General features: G+C 39.3%; 1 long non-coding RNA gene across 1 annotated transcript; it reads left to right on the top strand.

Annotated features, from left to right (window-relative positions):
- The first annotated feature begins 13712 nt into the window (after window positions 1–13712).
- LOC127444432 (uncharacterized) lies at window positions 13713–22075 on the top strand. The gene is made up of 3 exons (XR_007897815.1): window positions 13713–13782; window positions 13876–17008; window positions 18690–22075. It is a non-coding gene; the product is annotated as an uncharacterized LOC127444432 (long non-coding RNA).
- The last annotated feature ends 1373 nt before the right edge of the window (window positions 22076–23448 follow it).

Genomic DNA, 23448 nt, shown 5'->3' with positions numbered 1-23448 from the left:
GAAACATGACTAAATAAAACTATCATTTAGTAATGAGCAAGCAGTAGGCGGCCGAACCAGATGACATTAGTAAACCCTGCAACTGCTGACTATGAACGGGACTGGCGATTTTGTGTTCGTGAGATCTATGTAATTAATCGGCCGGCATATGACTATGAGTGACAATCGGGACCCGAATGAAAGGATAATGAAAGTTAGGACGATTCAGAGTAATCAATAACTTAAAAAGATTACACTAAAAGAATGATAAGAAATCAGTTAGAGCTTAAATCTAAATTAGAGGTTCAACTTAAATTGGAGTCAGATTAATATAAAATTGGAGTCAGATAAAATTAATAACGGAGTCAATTGATAAAGAGCTAATTAATAAATGTTTTTGGTTCAGCGCTCAGAAAAGACAGAACAACACAGAAACCTTCAGCGGCCATTCTATTGGAATCCAACATTGGACCAATAGGTTTGGTTATACCCCTTTTTTACACTCTGTTCCACTATCTCTTTTGCAACAAACAACAATCATGATAATCACTGAAATGAGGAGTGGAAATGTCCTCCTGTATAAGACTTATTGCCTGAGTGCCCCATTACGCTCATGTTAGTTTTAGGGCACAGATGGGCATAAACATAGCAAAAGGACTAAGATTCAGGGCGGGAAGATGGAAAAGGTTGACTGTGTGAGTCAGCAGACTCTAAAAGTTTTGCACAGGCAAACACGGAGACAGGTCTTCAAGGGTGAAAGGAACAGCAAGAGAGAGCATTTGTGTCTCTAAACAGTGGCTATAATAGAGGCTAATATAATTCCCTGCCACGCTGCAGCAGCTCCACATTCTATCTGTCCCTTTCATCTATGCTTTTATTTAGCTTTATTGAGCATGGCGGTCTCAAAATGTGCCTCACTAACAATGCACTGTTAGAATAATTTCGCACAACACCACTTCGTCATGTAAACTGACACTTTTTATATTACTCCATGTCTTTGCTTGGTCTTAGCAAAACCCAGGCTATTCAAAAGCATAGTCGAGCCACAGGACCGCTAAACCGGGCTCACCTCAAGCCTGGGGGAGATGCCCGCAACAAGACCCCTCCAGCTACAGACACATCATTAGAAAAGGTGTCTTGGTAAAAGCTTTTCACATTACATGAAGAGGATTAAATGGCATGATGGTTTTAACACCTATTGGGCTGTTTAAGCGCTAGGGACTCTGGTGCTATCGGAAGAGAGGGAGATCCCAGGTACAAAGTCTTCTTTCAATTAACCCCAGGCCTGTTTCTCTTTAACCATGTGGCTCTTGGCTGACCTTATACTGTGTTATAGCACTATGAAACTGACAGGGTTATGAAAATATGTCCTACCACAGGACATTGAAGAGTTTGACTAATCTTTAGCAGACAGGAACAGCAATTATTGGGGTGTCAGGATTAGGCAGTGAGAAACGATGTTGTCCCTCAAATGTCCCAGGACAACATCTTGATAAATGTTGGGGAAATGTAAGAGGAATAGACAGGTGACCACCAAGCACAGTACAAGGTAAATGAATTATAAGACCCACCCCACTCCAAAAATAAATAAATCATGTCATTTTAAGTTCATGTAATTGCAGTTTTAAACATTAAGACATTACATACAGTGACAATATGATGTCCTCCTTAGGACATTTTATTGTGTTTCAGAAAGGAATTTTCTCTATATTAAAATACTTTAACATTGGCTCTGTGGTGCTATCAAAACATTGCTCCATTTATTTGAGCAAAACGACTAGCCTGATATACAGCAACAAGCGTGAGTGTGGAGCAGGACTAGCTGTTTTCTGACCAATGGCAGATGGGGAAAAAATTGAGAAAACTGTTTAAAAACAAACATGATTTTTGCAATTCCATTTTGCGATGCTAGTGGCGCAGATATTACACTTTTCAGCTTTAAAGTTCATGTCATTGCAGTTTGAAACTGCATATGTTACTGCAGTTACAGTAGACACAGCATTAAAGCAGTGATAGATTTCACTGACAATTCACACCCACCAAGACATTTTGCAATTATGCTAAAACTAAGCCCAATCAAACTGCATTGGGACCATTTATGAACAGCAATATTAAAGTCATTACACAAATGCTTAGTTCGACTGAGGTTAAAGTTTTAAATGGGGCACAAAGGGACATTAACCTTTACGCTTTTAAGCCACTCTAGGGCGGCTTTTGCTGTAATTTGATGGTCACCATCATCATTAGCATCATAGTTTCAGCCACCATTTTATTTTCTAATTAACCCTCCTATTGCGTTCAGAATTTGCATACACGTTTTGCATTCGCGGGTCAATTCTGACCCGGTGGAATTCAAGCTTATAAATCATTCATAACCCAATGGTTTTCATCCAAAACTATATTGTAAGTCATTAACAAGTTCATAACTGATCATACATGTAAAAAGATTTATATTTTGGCACGTTAACGGACAAATATGAAAGTTATTAATTAACTTTAAGAAAAATTAAAGTTTTTATTAATATTTAACTAAAAATTATTTCATTTTTTTTTAGAAATAATAAAATGTAGAAATTCTTTGATATTTCAAAATATACATTAACAACAGCAAAACCAGTGTGATACATGAATACATCTTTTTTATCAACATTTCTGTGAAATTGTATCTAAATAAAACATAATATACAATTTATATCACATCTACTGTGAGAATTAATAGTATTTTGAATGAATTTTCATTTACTCATAACTGCTCAATACAATTTGGTGGTCAAAATGTATGAAACCAATGTATTCTTTTTCAAATACAGTAAACATCATCAACTGTACAACTGTACAACTCAAGTATACAACATTGATACTTCTTTACTAAGTTTTCGAGCAAAGTCTATTCTATTAACTTGCAATAACTGCCGAATGTTGATGCGTAATTATGCTGAATGCTGTTTTGGCATCAGATGGCTGCAGAGTAAAATGTGGACAAGTTCCTCTTTCAAGCCCTATTTAAACTAATGTGTGCATGAATGTTTGCTCTCGCCACACCCCCTTTAGACAGTAGTAACTTGATTTAGTAGTAACTTGATTTAGTTTATTTGTTATGTGTGTTTTGTACACGAATGTGTATGTGTCTGTGTGTGACTGTACTGTATGTGTATGTATGTGTGTCTGTGTGTGACTGTATGTGTGTCTCTGTGTGTGACTGTATGTGTATGTATGTGTCTTTGTGTGACTGTATGTGTGTGTCTGTGTGTGACTGAATGTGTGTGTCTGTGTGTGACTGTATGTGTATGTGTGTGTGCATGTTTGTAAACGAGATGCAGTCCCAGTGAGAGACAAAAAAGTGTGTAAGAGAGTATGGGAAAGAGGCTAAACTTAAATGTTTTTAAGGAAAAATCTCACTCATAGATGTACAAAAAAAATAAAAAATAAAAATGAATAAATAAATTCTACATAATATCATGTGTAAAGCCACAAATGATGCCCAGGTCAAAAATGACCCACAAAGCCAAAGATGGAATTTTTTATAAAAACAATATGAGGGTTAAATCCATATATATATACTCCTTCAATACTGTTTAAAAATCATCCCAGGGTGATACCTCAAGAAGTTGGTTGAGAAAATGTCAAGAGTACATGTCTGCAAATTCTAGGCAGAGGGTGACTACTTTGAAGATGCTAAAATATAACACAGTTTTAATTTATTTTGGATTTTGTTTAGTCACAACATAATTCCTACAGTTCCATTTATGTTATTCCTTAGTTTTGATGACTTTACAATTATTCTAAAATTTAAAAAAATAAAAAATAAATAAATAAAAAAAACTTGTACAGTCCCTGGTGGAGAGCAGCATGTCCCAAAGTGACAACTTTGATGATGCTACGACTGCCACAAATTCTGTTCTGTGCTAAATTCTGAACACAGAGTATAGCAATGTGTCCTAAAAGTTTAATTCTGCTCTAGTCAGACCATAGAATCCTCCTCCAAAATTTTCCGTTTCTCAGATGCCTTTGGGAAAACACCAGCTGAGATGTGATGGGAAGGTTGTTTTTTTTTCCTCCAACAAAGGCCTTCCTGCCACACTTCCGTACAAGCCAGATTTCTGAAAAGTACACCCCATTTTCACCTAGAGTCACCAAAATTGGTTCATATATAGTTCTCAAAAAGCTGAACAACTTTCATGCTCACAGTCATTAGCTCTGCCCAACAGGAAGTTGGCCATTTTGGATTTTCTGAAAATTGCAGGCTCTGAACTTTTAAATACTCCTCCTAGAGTATTCATGTGACTGGCACAGGCTGTTCACATTGATGCAGCTATTAAGAGTTACGGTCATAGTACCACCACCTGGCAGCAAGAAGTGTGGCTCTTACAACAGACTTTAAAATAATCCTCTTATATTTACCCAAATTGCTTCAAAATTGTTTAAAATTATGTCAAATGTCAAATGCATATGTCCACATTACACTGTTTTCCGAAAGCCACCGGGTGGAAATGGACTCATGGTGCTTGGGCCCGTCATCACTGCTTGCAGCTATATTTTCATCATTATTCTTTGATGGTGAATTCTGAGAGACAAGAGACACATCTGTATATTTGATAAAATAAATCTTTTTGAAAGCACATCACAGAGAAACCAATTCAAATATACTGTATTTGGCTACAATGTCTTGGCTTGTGAATATTATTGACATTAAGCAACTGGACTATAGATTTTGGTGCCATAAAGACAAACGTCTGGGCAATTACAGATATGGCCACTTACAGAATGTAATACAACTTAAAGGGTCATAAAACACTACAACACATTTTTTTTAGATGTTAATAGGTATATATGTCTTGCACAATATGGGAAGAGTATTTCAGCATTCATTATTTTTAATTTCAAGAGAAAAAGGGTTAACTTAGGGATTTGTTAGGGTATTTTTGTCTTCCGGATTTGAAATGAACATCGAGTCATCATCACAGGTGTACGCGATATTATTCATAAGAAGGCATGGCCTTTACCAAGTGTGTCATTGCCATGCACATGACCAGCGCTTCAAACTCTCAAGCGCCTCAGTTGAGAAAGTTGATTGTACCGTGACGCAAGTCCCCTCCACACAGCTGACAGAGGGACAGGACAGGCTTTCAGTCAAAGGCAACACCTTTTAAATGTTCCCACAGCACGCATTTACGTATAAGCATTAGTGTTTCGAGATATGTGGTGAGGTGGACTGTCTCTGACTGGGATTTGGTTTATATTGATTGTCCCAGACACAAACGCTATTGGTCGATCCTTCCATCCATCCTTAATGTGAGTGTGTTAACCAATCTAAGCACTTATATTTGTGAATCAGTGTCATGGAATAAGTCTCAATAGTTATTAAAGTTTTAAAAATATTCACATATTTTCAAAACAGAGTACATGGCTTGGCATATATTTGCATATTAAATTACAGAGAAAAAATTACCAGTGTGATTCTGTGGACTGTATTGTGAGCTTACAAAACAGTGTATAATTTATCTGTGCATTCTGTTACGAGCAATTGTGAGAATCTTTGACGCTGTTAACTGTATGAGTGACTAATTCAGACAGTTTATTTGTTTTCTCAGATGGCGCTATTCAGCATATTTAGTTGGACTTTAACTATGCCAGATATATAAATCTTACAGTTCGTCACATTTTATGCTCGCCCCACTCTTTCTCTCCTTCACTGTCCTGCCCCACCCACTATGACCCTTGTTCTCACAGCTGTCCACACCCAGTTGAGCTGCATTTTTGAAATGGTTGTGAGGCAGACTTGAGCTGAAAGAGGAGTGTTTCAGGACCCTTTAAATGGGGGCCCATATGTGACATTCAATAATCAGTTGATAAATCAATCAATCAATTGAGAAATCAATCAATCATTTGAGCAATCAATTATAAACATAATTTGATAAATCAATAAAACAATACATCAATTGAGAAATCAAGAAATCAATTGATTAATCAATTATATACATGTGGATTAATAGATTAAAAACAATCAACAATTTGATAATTAAAAAATAACCAGTTAATAAAAACACAGATACATTAACAAATTATTAATTCAGTATTTGATAACTAAATGATAACTGATGATTAACAATTTATAATATACAATTTATAATGAAATATATATATATATATATATATATATATATATATATATATATATATATATATATATATATATATATATATATTATTATTATGAGATTATGGACTGATTGATAATTGTATTTTTAATTTTCCTGTTGCTTTTTGTATTATTTATTGCCCCACTGAGACGGGAGGGGGCGGGGCGAATCTAATTTCATCAATCATTGTCCAGATGTTACAGAAGCTGTGATTGGTCAGTGCTCGATTCATACCATTTTCCCATTTTTAAGTTTTTAAGGCGTCGAAGATGTGGTTTGTCTCTGCTTTTAAGAGAAGCAGCCGACCAAATGGAGAGTCGTGATTCTACGTTCTCTGTCTCCGGCAGATCTGTATGGGCTAAATACTCAGCACAAAATCCTGTAGAAGGTAGGTTACCGGTGCCTGAATTGCGGACATACGTCACTCATGGCTTAAAGCAGGGGTTCTCAATGTGGGCGGTACCGCCCCCCCAGTGGGCGTTCAAAGGTTGCCAGGGGGCGCTGAAAGCAAATTAGCGGGGGGGGGGGGGGGGCTAGGTTACATATAGGGGGCGTTTATCAGTCATGTTAATCAAATCTATCTTAAAGTTTTTGTTTGCATTAAAATGTTTATCTAGACTCCAGTATATGGGTTGAAATGCATTTGTACCGCGGTTCATCTGATTCGGAATTCTAGCGATGCATCTGAAGTATCTGGTTTAGCAGCATCAAATAGACAGGCGAAGTCACAACCTCCGCTCCTGTATAGCTCTGTAGGTAGATACGGCTCAATGGACAGAGCAGCATGAGCACAAAGTAGGTGCATTTTTACACACAGACCGGTCTCGAGCTCTTAAACGTGCACCTCTGATCATTGTAGCGCTGCAAGAACCACTGAGAAGCACGGCACGAGATGCGGAAACCATTTGAATTCGGCACAGAATTCTACATGACCACCCTTGAATTTACTATAGTAGCGCTAACTGTACTTTAGGCAGAAATAGATTCATAATACATATTATCATATCACTACTTCAGCTCTATTAAATTTGTCATAGGCTAAATTAGGGGAGTGAGGGAATATAACTATTTTTTTGTTAAAACTTTTAAATGCTTATATTTTGTATTTATTGTTTTTACATGTGTTTAGAGTAGGCCTACTGTTTGTAATTACAAAAATGCCATAATTTGTTTTATAGAAATCATGTTACATCTAACCACGGTTATGAAGAAGATACAGTACATGCTTCCATGTGCTTGCTATGCTCTTGTTACAAATACCACTGTTAAAACTATAAAAAATAAATAAATAAATACATTACAATTTTCATAAGGGCAAATGCAAAATACACTATTTTTGTTTCGTTTTTTCATTTTAAAGGCCCCATATATAGCCCTCCATCTGCTTAACCCTTGTGCGACCGTCAGGAATTTTGATATTTCAACCTCAGTTCCTAAAATACATCTATAATACACTGTGTACACAAAATAGTTACACTTAGGACCTTCAGGACAAAAATGTCCCTATTAAAACCCATTAAAACTGCAATATTTGATCCTAGTGCCATTAAAGCATACAATTATGAATTCTATGATATTCTGCTTTCATTCCGGAGCCCTGGCTTCAAAAATTGTATTTGTAATATTTTCCACCAAATGGCGCCATTTTTCTCATGTTTAGCCTATGGAGCAAATACCTCTTGGTTACTGATGTAACCTCTGTTCCGTTATGGAGGGAACGAGATGTTTTGTCGATGTAGTGACACTAGGGGTTCGCTCTTGAGAGCCCTAATCACCTTTGCTTTATTCAGAAAAGGTAAATGAAAATTGGCAAGTGGAATTTGCATGCCACTCTCCGCTCCGGACATATGGGTATAAAAGGAGATGGCGTGCACCACTCATTCAGATTTGTGCCGAGGAGCCGAGAGAGAGTCCCGGCCATGTCAGCGGTCAGTGCAGCACCGCGGCAGGAGGGATACAACGTCTCGTTGCCTCCATCAGGGAACGGAGGTTACATCAGTAACCAAGACGTTCCCTGTCTGTCACTCACTCAACGTTGTGTCGATGTTGTGACACTAGTGGTTCCTATATGAAACGCCACAGGTGATGAACCATGTCATGAGGTACAGAGGAGCAGACACAGCGTGCCTCACAGCGAGAGCTCGACCACATCGTGACCTTCCAGCAAGTTAGGTAAGGTGTCTCCCTGGTCCCGATAAGGGTGGGCGGAGGAACTTACCCGAGAAGGCTACAGGTAGTGGGCCTGATTTTTGTATTAAGCAATTTCCCATCCCTCTCCAGGAGGGAGAGCACTACGGAGACCTCATCCTACCGGAGGGAGGTTAACATGTGGAGAATACCTCACATGGACTTACCGATGGGGAAGTTCACATATGGAATGTTGCCACTGGGGAGGACCCTATCTATGGAGAGGGTGCACAACAAAAGTGGCCGAGGCAGAGCAGAACCCTGACGAGGGGAAACACAGGGTTCACCTGAGAGGAAACCGAACAGTGGAAACGCATCATACGGGATTACTGCGGGGGAATCACCACGTATGGAGCACTGAGCCCAAGTACATGGGCTCACCTGAAAAGGGGCATACCATGAGTACTGGGCCTGGTGGCGTTACTCCACCACCAAGTTCACCAACGAATAGTGCTTAAAGGATTAAAGAGGTGTCCAGTGTTCACCAGTTGTGGGGAACTGTTGTGGACAAGATAGCGCACATTATCACCTTAAAAGGGGAAAGGGGCAATACAAGCAATACACCCGACCGGCTGCCCGGCCAACCTGTTGTCAACCCGTAACACTCGGGTCGAAACCGTTCTATACGCAGGTTGTAGAACCTTGCAAAGGTATTGGGTGTAGCCCAACCCGCTGCTCTGCATATGTCTGGTAGAGAGGCACCCCTCACCAGTACCCAGGAGGACACAACACCTCTGGTGGAGTGCCCAGACTCCCAAAGGGCACAGCAGGTCTTGTGATTGGTAAGCCAGAGAAATGGCATCCACAATCCAATGGGACAACCTTTGTTTGGAGACAACTTTCCCCTTCTGCTGCCCTCCAAAGCAGACAAAGATCTGCTCCTAGCATCTAAAGCTCTGTGTGCGGTCCAGATAAATGTGCAGGGTGCGAACTGGACACAGCAATGACAAGGCCGGGTCTTCCTCCTCTAAAGGGAGTGCTTGCAGGTTCACCACCGGATCCCGGAAGGGAGTGGTGGGAACTTTGGGCACGTAACCGGGCCGGGGTCTTAGGATCACATGAGAGTGTGCCGGCATGAACTCCAGGCATTCACTGGTAACAAAGTGCTGAGCTCGGCCTGCTCCAGGGGCTCAAAGGGGGCTCTCTGTAAGGCAGGTAGGACCACAGAGAGATCCTAAGAGGGAATCAGGCGCAGTCTAGGGGGATTCAATCTCCTCGCGCCTTTGAGGAACCTGGTGATCAGGTGATGCTGTCGTAAGGGTCTCCCATCCAGTGTATCGTAATATACTGCTATAGCAGCCACATACACCTTCAGGGTAGAGGGAGACAGCCATCTCTCCAGCCCCTCCTGTAGGAAGGACAACACAGACCCGACTGCACATCTCCGTGGATCTTCCCCACGGGAAGAACACCAATTTGCGAAGAGACGCCACTTCAGAGCGTAACGCTGCCTCATGGAGGGGGCTCTGGCCTGAGTGATCGTGTCTACCACCGTTGGTGGAAGGCCTGCTAGGTCCTCCGTGTCCCATCCAGGATCCAGATGTGGAGATTCCAGAGGTCTGGCCGCAGGTGCCGGAGAGTGCCCTGCCCCTGAGTAAGAAGGTCCTGCCTCAGGGGAATGCACCAGGGAGGGGCTACTGCCAGGAGCATCAGATCTGAGAACCAAGTCCGGTTGGGCCAGTACGGTGTAACTATCAGGACTTGTTGCCCGTCTTCCCTGACTTTGCACAACATCTGTACAACTGGGGGAAACGCGTACTTGCGCAGCCCCCGAGGCCAGCTGTGCGCCAAGGCATCCATGCCGAGGGGAGCTTCAGACAGGCAGTACCAAAGGGGGCAGTGATAGGACTCTTGGGAGGCGAACAGGTCCACCTGCACCTCCCTGAATTTCTCCCAAATTAGCTGGACTGCAGGGGGGTGGAGTCTACATTCTCCGCGGAGCATTACCTGCCATGAAAGCGCATCCGCTGCACGGTTGAGGATGCCCAGGAGGTGAGTGGCTCATAGAGACTTCATCGTCTGCTGACTCCAAAGGAGGAGGCGGCAGGCGAGTTGCGACATGTGACGCGAGCGTACTCCACCCTGGCAGTTTATGTACTCCACAGTCACTGTGTTGGGGAAGCTCGACGTATCCCTTAGCCGCTCCGCCGTTGAGGGTAGTTAGGGTGGACGAGCCGGTAAAGTGTGCACGGGCAGAGAAAGGTGCCTTCCATGACTTCGTGAGCTCCTCATGCACTTCCGGGAAGAAGGGCACCGGGGCGGGGCATGGCTGTGAGTTGCGTTTCGATCCCAGAAACCAATCATCCAGCCACAAACGCTCAGGGCAGGGCGGAGGGTTGCACTCAAGCCCGATATTCGCGGCCGCCCGGGTAAGCACGGCTGCCAACTCAGCGTTCGCCTCATCCTGAGCTCTACCGCCTGAGAGCGGGAGCTCAGAAGATTCGTCCACTTCTGAAAGCAGAAGCCCACCCTCCAATGCTGTGACCGATAACTCATCCTCATCATGAGCCCCGAATGAGATATTAAATCCGCCCTGAGGCGGATCACCTGCCTTGCTCGTGAACTCTACCTGGCAGAACCAGCATGCTGGGGGATGGGAGGTCCGCGAATACTGAGCCAGCAGAAACGCTCCCATATCCACTTCCAGATCGCCCGCGGTGCTCGCTGACGCAGCCGCCTGAGTCTCTACCCAGGATGGACCGGGCCAGGAAGCAGCCGCAGTGGCTCTCTGCTTCACGAAGAAGGAAGATATACTCTTCTGAAATATACTCTTTCAACACCTGTGGACTCAGCTGTGGTAGCAAGGTGAAGGGACGAACACACACATGCACTCGGCTCCGAAGAACAAGTCTGAATGAGTGGTGCACTCCATCTCCTTTTATACCCGTATGTTCGGGGCGGAGAGTGGCATGCAAATTCCACTCACCAATTTTCATTGGACTTTTCTGAACAAAGCAAAGGTGATTGGGGCTTTCAAGAGCGAACCCCTAGTGTCACTACATCGACACAACATCGAGTGAGTGACAGAAAGGGAACATGCTTCTTTCCTATTTTCTGTTTGCTGTATTATAGAGCACTGCAGGCCAATTGAATAAATGATGCAATTAAATTGTGTGGGTGTGTTGGTATGGATGTAAGAGTATGTTTTGAATGTGTGTATTGAGAAATTTGTGCATGTGTAAAAAAACCCAACAGTGGTATTTTGTAAACAAACTGGCATTTAAAGGGTTAAAATACTGAAAATGAATGAATATTTGGTAGTTATGATCAGAACTGATGTTGGTTAAAAAATAACTAATTGAAAGTGGAAAATAATATAAATATATAATATTATTATGGCAGTTTTTCGATGTGGACATTTTTGTCCTCAAAGGACCTCTGAGTAACATTTTTTTTATTGACGCACAAGGGTTAAATTTAAGAAACAAAAGATTTGGTCTCACTTTCATGATGCGTAAGCCTGCTGAATTTATTAACAAAACTTTAAAATTATGCAATGCATCAAAGTTGCATTGAGCAAATTAAGCAAATAATACAAATGTTGAGTTTTGTGTTTTATGTTTTTTTCTTTTTTTGGTAACACAAAGTCTCCACTTTCAAATTATGTCAAATTATGGCTGGGGTAAGGGAATGAAGTAGGGGGGGTGTTCATCAAAAAAAAAAAAAAAAAAAAAGGTTGAGAACCACTGGCTTAAAGCAAAGGAAATCTTGAGCAAGGATGCATGTCATGGTGCGAATTACGGGTGGTCTCGGGGGTTAACCAGAGACCCCCTGCATGAAAAGCAAGATCAGATCCCTCTCCCTCTCTCTCTTTTTCGCTGTTCCCCTGCCTCAACACATGCTCTGAACCAAAAAAAACAAACCCCCCCACCTGTCACACAAGCCATATGCGCCGTGAAAATGGCATGAAACAATTGAGCTCTAGCATGAAATTTATTTATCGATTTCTCAATTGATTTATTGATTTATCAACAGATTATTGCGTGTCACATATGGGCCCCATACCTTTAAAGGTGCACTCAGTAACTTTTTGTCTTTGTGTCATCTTGGACTTACACTGACACCTAGCAGCTTGGATGCAGCATCATTTAAAGTCAATAGTTTGCAGTTTCAGATGCCATTTTAGAAGTCAGCTATCTTAACAGCAAAGTTAACGATTTAAAAGTGTCAAATAACAGAACAGTTACTGAGATTGAGTAGTATTCGGGTGGTCATGTGATTTTAACATGACAGCCCCCATGTGTGGACCCTCTCCGTGTAGAATAACAGTTTTTATAAGGTTACTAATATGACTGGAGTCTTCATTTAACCTTTTTTAATGAGGACAAAATTACTGAGTGCACCTTTAACACTCTTAAGCCAAATAACATTTCAGAATCAATCAGTATGTTCATTCTGAATGCTATATTTCTGAAATGTATGATTTATGGAGATACTGCAGGTATGTTTTGTCTGTGAATAAATCATTATGTTAATAAATAATTATTAACAAAAGCTATAGTAATCAAGTTGTTCATACAAGCTATTTAACACCTACACATATGGCAAATATTAATCAATGATAAATTATTTGTGACTGTGTTTACAAATTAATGATATACTATTTGTTTATGCTTTTAATCATGTATTAATAATCTAGGAAAGTAGAAAGCTGATTTATAAAGTATGTATTAACTATTAATTAATAAATAATACATTCTTTATAAAATGTATTATCATAAAGAGTTTTCAACATTGCGTTTCAAATGTAATTTCTTCTAACACTTTTAAAAATGTTCCTTTTTACAATTTAGACCATTAGTCATACTGATATGATAATTGAATGTGCCTACATGCTATAGTAAATCCATATGCTCTGAAACAAACAACATCTCTTCATTAATAGAAATAATAGCCAAATGCTGCTGTATTTGAGATGTTTACTTGACCCCCAATCCTATTGGTGGCCTGAAGCCATAACTTCAACAAGCTGATTTCATCGAGTTCTTATTTTCTGTGGGATTGGAGCATTGTGCACACTGGTCTTGCAGAAATAAAAATGAAGTTACACTACTGTTTCATTAAATACTCACTACCGAATATGCCGAATACACACACACACAACCTTAGGCTGAGGTTATGTGTTTAACAATTACCATACCACACACAAGAAGGAAATTCTGCAGGCTCTCTGGAGATAAGATAATTTCCTTTCTCTCTACAGTAGAACATTTTCTGTGAACAAAACAAGATAACAAGGTCTACATAAGTACTAGTTGTGTTTTATCTTGAATGTCTGGGGGCAAAAACCATTCACACAGTATGGCTAAAACAAAAACAAACACATTGTAGCCAATGGGAGAAGGGAAGAGGGATGAACTGTGTCATTGACAAGTAGCGGACTGTTCTTAAGTTCAAGTTCACTGGCGCAAAAGTGACATTACACACCTTCTCTCATGAGAACAATGAGCACATGTTGCAGCATTCTGCTTCTTTGGTAACTATTGTAAAGCTTTTTTTTTTTTTTTTTTTCTTGTAAGTGTAGTGTTATGCATTTGTTTAATTGTAATTTATAGTGTGTTTTATTTAGTTTAACCAACAGTATTAAGATTTTCCTGTAAGAGGCAAGGTTGAAGAAAATTTCTCTGTACGAAGATCGTTTGTGGATCCCACATTACTTCCCTTCTCTCTCGGTATAGTCCAGAGGTAAATACATTCAGATTATTCTAAAGCATGTTCAACAACGGCTATATGTGAATATTGCACTGATTGTGTGTTTGTCAGATTATGTTGAGTAAATGGCAGGACGCAGAGTAGCGATATAGGCTTTTATTAATAAAAAAATATATATATAAGCACAGTCCAGGGCAACAAACAAGATGACGGGCTGGAGCAGGGCTGAAACAGACAAATAGGACAGGAACCGACTGGCAGACACAAAACAGGGAACATATCCACAACAAAATGGCACAAGACAACAAAAAAACTAAAAAACAGTGGGGTTAAATAGGGAAGAAAACAAGGAGATAACGAGGAGGGCAAGTGAAAACAACTAATAATCAGACAGATAAGAAGGCAAATGAAAGGGCGGGGTTATCACTGAAGACAGACACGAATGCAAAAGGGAATGAGAAAACACAAACCGAAGTGCATTTACACAGCACGAGACAAAACACAAGTGCCTGGATTCAGTCACAGAGTAAATAAATCAAACCAACTGAAATTGCTGAATCCAGACACAAGACATAAAACAGACATAGAACACGTACATGTCAGGGCTCTGCCACAAAGGGGAAAGCCCCAAAACTAAGGGCAGAACCCTGACAGTGTTTGATTGATTTTCACAAGGGTGCGGTGTATATTAATTACTGTTTCCTTTTATTTTTCCTGTTGTTTATGTATACACTTGTCAGAGTTGCCTTGATACAGTATATTCTCACTGAAGTGAGAGATACTTTCCAGTGTTTATTTTTACAGTGTGTGTTGTGTTGTGCCTGCCTCTGTTGATTAATCTGAAATGCGTTGATTGATCACTTGTATTTCTCTTGGCTGATTGATTTTAACTTTATTGTAATGATCTCTCTTTCCAGAGTGGCATAGTTGTAGTAAATTATAGAGGTGGCCACAACATTATGAATGCTCCAAGGCTTTAGCCAATATGTTATAGTACATGTTCACATAACATAGAAGTTGAGTAATATCCTAATATCATTCATTCTTGTACATAGAACATTTTAAACACATTTAACATTTCAGATAGGAGGTAGATACTATTGTGTGCTTGAAGAAAAAGATTTGGCTTCTCATTAACAACTTTAAAATGCCATGTTCAAAAGGCATAAAATCTTTTCTTTCTCTTTTTTCTGGCTTTTATTTACACAGCATTGGCTACATTCATAATTATTCAAATGAACAAATTAATGCCAAATCAGTGAATGAACACAGAACACGCCTGAAGGCATTGAGAAGTCAAAAAACTAACAATGTCTGCATTGTTTTTAGAATCTCTCTTTTTAAAAGGTGTTAAAAACAAAAGCACACAGTCTAGATGTGTGAAAACATTTATACTCATTTCTTACATGCTGGATTTTTAGAAAAGGAACTACTCTCTCTGTTGTCTCTCATTTGGCTAGTGTTTTAAAGGCAATTTAAAATGCATTGCTTTAATGTAGAAAAAAGCAGTATCACATCGATTCAGCCTTCAGAATCATGAATCTTGATTTTTCCACCTAGATCAGACTGGAAACAGAATATAATTTTCCCATTCTGGTATTGGAGGGAGAAGAAATAACAATAAAAAAATTAAAAAAATTAAACAAAATAAATAATAATAGTAAAAATAAATTCTTTCATTTGAGAGCAGCTCTGAAATGTCTAATGCAGAATGACTGTGATTTGTAAAGCCCAGAGTACAATATAAGATATATTAAGGGCAGCAAATCAATGCTAGTCCAGTTAATATTTTAACAAAAAGGTAGAATCCATCCACTCACATTATGGAACATACATGTATAACAAGCAATGAAAAGGGGAATTATTTCTGTGAATTGCCATATTGCATATTAGTACAGTTTCACTATTATATTTTAAATGCACCTTAGCATAACTGATAATGAATTTGCTCATGGTTGTGAAAGGCACTGATTAAATTAAAGTGGCTTCTGTGTTAAAATGAGATGTGGTCTGATTTTAACATTCTTATTTTGTAATTATTTATTTATTTACTAACAATAAATAAAATGCTTAATGCCTTAATGTGTATTTATTTTTGTTTTAGAGGATGAGAGACCCAGTGGAAAGAGCTTGTGCCCTGAAGAGGAAAATCCTGATTTAAATTCCCCCCAGTGCGCTTTCTTTGACAGCTGCCATTGTGCCCATAAACCTTTCACTTTAACTGTCAGCCGCTCCAGAGGCATTGCTGTACACCTGCCCATGTGCTCTAATCCATTCTCTCTATCTGTGACTGAAGTGCAGTCACACTATCTCATATTTATAAGTAATTAAACTTATTGCGGTTAAAAATGCACTATAAATCCAAAGATTACAGAGCCTGTGACGGAATTGTCTGAACTGAGGTGAGAACGGCATGACAATGACGTTTTGATAATGCAGGCAAAAAGTCCCTACGGTGACATATTCGTTCGGAAAGTAGATTAGGTGGAGTACTTAAAATTTTTCATTTATTAAGAGAACCCCAGAACATCATATCCTGTTGCTTATATTTGTTACGGGATCTAGGGTTGGACGATGTGACCAAAATCTTATATCATGATGTAAGTAATTTTATATCACGATAACGATATAGTTAGATTTAAAAAAAAAAAAAAAAAAAAATAATAATAAAATTAAATCTATAAAAATTGGTTTATATAATATTGTTTTTTTTTTTTTATAATCCAGTTAGTGAATTAAATATTTTATAAATGAAAATTTGGAACTTGACAAACATAGTCAAAGTAAAAAAAAAAAAAAATGTCCATACACACAAACCTTATTTTCCTGGCTCAGATGAACCCTCAGTGTCAGAATGGCTGTCAGACACGTGAAGATAGTTTCACATTATTTGATTCTCATTCTCTGATGTCTGTTTTAGGGAAAGATGCTTGCTGCTATATTGCTGCTTGTTGTGTGTATCTGCTATGGTCTACTGTCATCAAAAAACTGTGTCGGCACTCCGAGTCCCTACTCACATTAATATGAGGGAGAGAGGCAACTGTCGCACAGTAAGTGAGAAATGGCATAAAATTGGTTCATTGTTAAAGAAAAAATGCCCAGAGCTATCTATGCCCCTGAGGGCTTGTGGTGTATGTCTCTGTTCATTATAAAAGGAGCGCTGCTCACTTACAACACTTTCATCCAGCATGTCTCACAGGCCGGATGAAACATATTTGGGGTCCGGTTCACCAGGGTGGGCCGGATGGTGACTGGGTGGGTGTTTCAAGATATTACAATAGCATGTAGGCTACTACCATAAAAGCATTTTGTACTCCTATCTTAAGCCCGGTGCACACTGTGTGATTTTGGCCACGATTCTGCCATTCGGGAATCCTAAAGGAGTTCTGTCATAGGGCAAAATCGGCAATGTTACAAGGTTCAGTGTGACATGTTCAGTGCGTGTACAGTTCAGTGCGACTGCCGATTAATAGCCTTTGCGATGATCTTTAGCCTCCGACGAAGTTCTGTCAGTGTCAGAAATTCTGCATCATAGCAACATTTGTGCCCAGTTATCACTCTACTCAAGCTCTTTCAGAGTTTTTTCTTCTTTTCATATTATATAAAAAGTTTTAATAAATAAATAAGCAGAAAATACTTGCAGAAAAGCGTAACACTTCAGCAATATGAAAGCATTGTTCCCTGAATTAAATAGATACAGAGCTTACAAAACGAAAATAAATAACACGTTTAATACAATTTTATGTTTTTTTCTTTACATTTATCATGCATTTTATTTACCGCTTTATTTTAATAAACATTTTTATTTTAAACGTCTGTAAACTTCTTTAGTTAAGATTCACAATTTAATTTAAAAAAAAAATAAATAAAAAAAAAAAAATATATATATATATATATATATATATATATATATATATATATATATATATATATATATATATATATATATATATACAGTATATATATATTATTTATATTGGTTAGAATTATAGAAATCTATGTCGTGTTTGTGCATTATCTATAGGGAATTTGCAAGCATTATATACACCGATCAGCCACAACATTAAAACCACCTGCCTAATATTGTGTAGGTCCCCCTCATGCTGCCAAAACAGCATCAATCCACATCTCAGAATAGCATTCTGAGATGCTATTCTTCTCACCACAGTTGTACAGAGCGGTTATCTGAGTTACCGTAGACTTTGTCAGTTCAAACCAGTCTGGCCAATCTCTGTTGACCTCTCTCATCAACAAGGCATTTCCATCCGCAGAACTGCCGCTCACTGGATGTTTTTTTTTTTTTTTTTGGCACCATTCTGAGTAAATTCTAGAGATTGTTGTGTGTGAAAATCCCAGGAGATCAGCAGTTACAGAAATACTCAAACCAGCCCATCTGGCACCATCAATCATGCCACCATCCAACTAATTTAGATCACATTTTTTCCCCATTCTGATAGTAGATGTGAACATTAACTGAAGCTCGTGACCTGTATCTGCATGATTTTATGCACTGCACTGCTGCCACACGATTGGCTGATTAGATAATTGCATGGATGATTGTTGGTGCCAGATGGGCTGGTTTGAGTATTTCTGTAAATGTAAATGCAGTGTAGTTCTAGCGGGAAGACTAGCAGCTGTACATCATCGCACCATTAGCTAGGTAACTCCTAGCCAATCACATGTAAGCCATTGCTTTATAATTCTGCTCACATTATCACTTTGCTGTTTCAGTTGTGCTAACACGGCAACCTCCACCACCCCACCACCACAAGTCCAGTCCCGTCCTGCACGGGGGTAGGCTCCTCGCCCCTGCCTCCTATCTCCGGCAGGATATGACGGTTCCGAGTACAACTTCTTTGGACCGCCAGATGGGGCTTACGCCAAAGTCTGCAAGTCTTCCTGATAGAACTGCTGATCTCCTGAGATTTTCAAGCTCAACAGTCTCTAGAATTTAATCAAAATTGTGCCAAAAACAAAAAACATCCAGCGACACGAGGGGGACCTACACAATATTTGGCAGGTGGTTTTAATATTGTGGCTGATCGGTGTATTATCAGGCTATATGAATTTTCTAAATTTTGCGTGGCCGATAGGTTACTAAGAGGAGAAAGACATACTTTAACCCACCTTTTTTGTTTTCCCCAATGTGAAATGAGAAGTTTGTCATTTTTTGGGCCACAAGTCTTTTTATTTCCACAATGAATCTTTGCTTGTGGTAACTAATTATATACAGTACAAGAGGGGGAAGGGGGCTACTTCCCCCTCTTGTGTTCATTCTCAACATCTGTAATGTTTTGTATTTGTGATTAGTCTTATTATAGGCCTATTTGACAAAATCCATCTTTCTTTTTATATGTTAGCCTTTGTTCGTGATGGAGTGGTATTGGAGCAATGGAAATGCTGATTTTTTTTTTTCCAGAAAAAAAGAAAATAAAATGCTTCTCTGGAGGGAAAATCTCGCCGTTTTGCTTCTATTCTACTACCATAACATGAGTCCCGTTCACTGATTGGGACAATTGGGACCACAGTCGGCTACGATGTGTATCGTACAGTCTGACATAATGTCGCACAGTGTACCATGGTGTTATCAATGCATTCATATTGTACAGTCTGACAAGCAACAATCTTAAAGGTCTGTAAAAATCGTAAAGTTTATTTAAGCTTTAAGAGCGTTAAACACATCAAGAGAATTTTATTTGCATCCCTGTTCTTTCAACATGTAGCTACTGTCATACTGTATTGACCCAGATACACAAACAAACTGCATCCAAAAGAATAGTCAAATATTCCAAAACATGTCCAAAAACAAAAAACAGAAGACCAACCCAATGAATAATACAGCTGCTTGAGTGTTTAGAATGTGTTTATATACTAAATGAGCTGAAAGGTGCACCAGCAAAAAACATCCTGGTTACTTTCATAACCTCCATTCCCTGATGGAGGGAACGAGACATTGTGTCAATGTAGTGACACTAGGGGTCACTCTTGGGAATTGGCAAGTGGAATTTGCATGCCACTACCCTGGACATATGGGTATAAAAGGAGCTGGTATGCAACCACTCATTCAGGATTTGTGCTGAGGAGCCGAGACAAGGTCCCGGCCATTTCAGTGGGTAGTTCAGTGTTGTGGCAAGAGGGACACAACGTCTCATTCCCTCCATCAGGGAACAGAGGTTATGAAAGAAACCAGGACATTCCCTATCTATCACTCACTCGACGTTGTGTCGATGTTATATGCCCCAGGAGCCTCTGAAAATGTTTCAGTGGAACCGCTGTCTTCTGTCTGAACACCTTCAGACAGTTCAGCACCGACTGTGCATGCTCATTCGTGAGGCACCGTCATCGAGACTGAGTCAAACTCCAAGTCGAGAAAAAATATGCTCTGAACCGGGGAGAGCTTGCTCTTTTCCCAGTTGACCCGAAGCCCCAGTCGGCTGAGATGCGTGAGCACCAGGTCCCTGTACGCACACAACACATCCCGAGAGTGAGCTAGGATTTGCCAGTCGTCGAGATAATTGAGGATGCGGTCACCCACTTCCCTTAGCGGGACAAGGGCTGCCTCTGCGACCTTCATGAAGACACGAGGGGACAAGGATAGGGCTTTCTCTGCACTCCACGGGTGCAGAGGGGGAGAAGCCACTGAAATTTGCCATAAATCCAGCAGTTTGAGGTGAACGGTAGGAAGAAATTGAATTCAGTGCACTGAATGCAACCGTTCGGCTCCAAAGAGAAAATCTGAATGAGTGGTTGCATGCCAGCTCTTTTTATACCCTTATGTCCGGGGGACTGGCATGCAAATTCCACTCGCCAATTCCCATTGGCCTTTTTAAAAAAAGAAGAGGTGTTTGGGGCTCCCAAGAGTGACCCCTAGTCGAAGAAACTCTGACTGGCTTGGAGTCTGATGAAATAAAATTGAATTGTTTGGCCATAATGACCATCATTATGTTTGGAGGAAAAAGGGTGAGGCTTGCAAGCCGAAGAACACCATCCCAACCGTGAAGCATGGGGGTGGCAGCATCATGTTGTGGGGGTGCTTTGCTGTAGGAGGGACTGGTGCACTTCACAAAATAGATGGCATCATGAGGAAGGAAAATTATGTGGATATACTGAAGCAACATCTCAAGACATCAGCCAGAGAGTTAAAGCTCGGTCGCAAATGGGTCTTCCAAATGGACAATGTCCCCAAGCATACCTCCAAAGTTGTGGCAAAATGGCTTAAGGACAACAAAGTCAAGGTATTGGAGTGGCCATCACAAAGTCCTGATCTCAATCCAATAGAAAATTTGTGGGCAGAACTGAAAAAGCATGTGCGAGCAAGAAGGCCTACAAACCTGATTCAGTTACACCAGTTCTGTCTGGAGGAATGGGCCAAAATTCCAGCAACTTATTGTGAGAAGCTTGTGGAAGGCTACCCAAAATGTTCGACCCAAGTAAAAAAATGTAAAGGCAATGCTACCAAATACTAACAAAGTGTATGTAAACTTTTGACCCACTGGAAATGTGATGAAAGAAATAAAAGCTGAAATAAATCATTCTCTCTACTATTATTCTGATATTTCACATTCTTAAAATAAAGTAGTGATCCTAACTGACCTAAGACAGGGAATGTTTTCTACGATTAAATGTCAGGAATTGTGAAAAACTGAGTTAAAATGTAATTTGGCTAAGGTGTATGTAAACTTCTGACTTCAACTATATATGTAGCCTACCATAAATGAAAGAATATAAATTCAATCCTCATTCTGACAATACGTTTTGTAACAAAGCTGAATGGTTGAGCTTGATGAATGCAGTCAACACTGCAATTTGTATAAAAAAATTGAGAAAATGAATTGAAATTATTTACTTGTCTTCCTGCCATGCTGTAGAAAGGGGTCAAATAATGTTATGTCTTTGGGTGTATTAATTTTATGGAATGTAAATTTTTTTGTAATCGAGGAAATGTATGCGGCAGTGTGAGACACAGCTAAATTAGGCTTTTGGTAATTAAAATTAATTAATAAAATTGCATTTTACTACAATAAATGTAATATCCATTCAACCTATTCAAAATTATGATATTGCTGTGTGATTTAGTTATGTGAGTCACGAAGGTCTTTGAGGTGGGTCAGGACAAAATCTCCATATTTACCCAAAAATAAAAATGCTGTTGGCAATTACTCACCCCTATGTCTTTTCAAATGTGCATGACTTTTGTATGATTTTTCTTCTTCTGTGGAACACGAGAATCTGAAGAATGCTGATGATGCGTTTTCTTACAATGAAAGCGAATGGTGACTGGTACTGTGAATCCATAACATTTTGCCTAACTTTTGCTTCCTTTTGTGTTTTGTGAAGAAAGACAGTCGTCAATCTGGAACACATGAGAGTAAGTAAATGATGACAGCATTTAAATTTTTAGGTGAACTATCCCTTTAAGCGAAGGCAGGGTTGAAGCCCCAGGGTCCGAGCAAGTTTGTTACTTGTTGGTATGTCGAAAAAGTGATAGACGAGATTACTAGCGGATTACTTGTGAATTGTAATCAGGTACTGATTATAAATTACATTACAAAAAAGGCAATCAGTACTGTAATCTAATCTAATTACTTTTGGATTACTTTCAGCCTAGTTCTATTTTATTTCACATGCATTTGAGTAGGATAATCATTTCATCTAAAAACACTGAAACACATTTAACACTTACTGATTACTAATAGTCCATCACCTATTCCAAAGATAAGGTGCAAGATATTATCTTTTGAATAGCAAGAATATTCTAAAAGAGCAGAATATCTGGAAACAGCAGAGCTCCAACAAGTTCCAACAAGTCACACAAGGAACATTCAAGTTTTATGTCAAGTTTCATGCAGTGGACTCCACTGCATCAGCAGCAACATTAGAGCAATGGGCTTTGTTCCATATTGCTGTACATTTTGCAGTTTAACTATTATGAACCCTTTGGGCAGGAACCTTAGATGGCATCCACCAGACCCTTTGAAGCAATTAAGTTCAGTGTGTGTGCTGCACACCATTGGTGAGGTAGTAAGAAATAATCAAAAAATTGCTAAAAAAAAAAAAAAAAGAAAATAAAAAGCTAACAGCTCAAAACTCTGACACACTTACTTTTAACCCTTACTACTTATTAATAGTCCATCATCTATTACTTAGCTGAGGTGCATATCTAACTGTTGTAACGTAAAAGGAGCGCATGCTCAAAATGTTCATCTGTGAGACTTTTGCACTTCAGGGTAAGAATATGATTATATTGATACAGTGGTGTAGTAGTGTCTGATGAGGTGGGCATACTGTGAACCATACTGTTATATATATATATATATATATATATATATATATATATATATATATATATATATATATATATATGTTCTACATAATAATTTTTTTTATTTGTGTACTACATGCTTTTCTGTGTATGGTGAAATTGTTTTCCTGCTTAGAAATATAAACTGAAATGATTTAATATCACGAGAAAAAGGCACCAGCGACAGCA

Source organism: Myxocyprinus asiaticus, chromosome 7 (assembly GCF_019703515.2).
Source record: "Myxocyprinus asiaticus isolate MX2 ecotype Aquarium Trade chromosome 7, UBuf_Myxa_2, whole genome shotgun sequence".
Taxonomy (NCBI): domain Eukaryota; kingdom Metazoa; phylum Chordata; class Actinopteri; order Cypriniformes; family Catostomidae; genus Myxocyprinus; species Myxocyprinus asiaticus.
The sequence above is the reverse complement of the archived record's forward strand: the minus strand, read 5'-3'. Positions and strand labels throughout refer to the sequence as shown.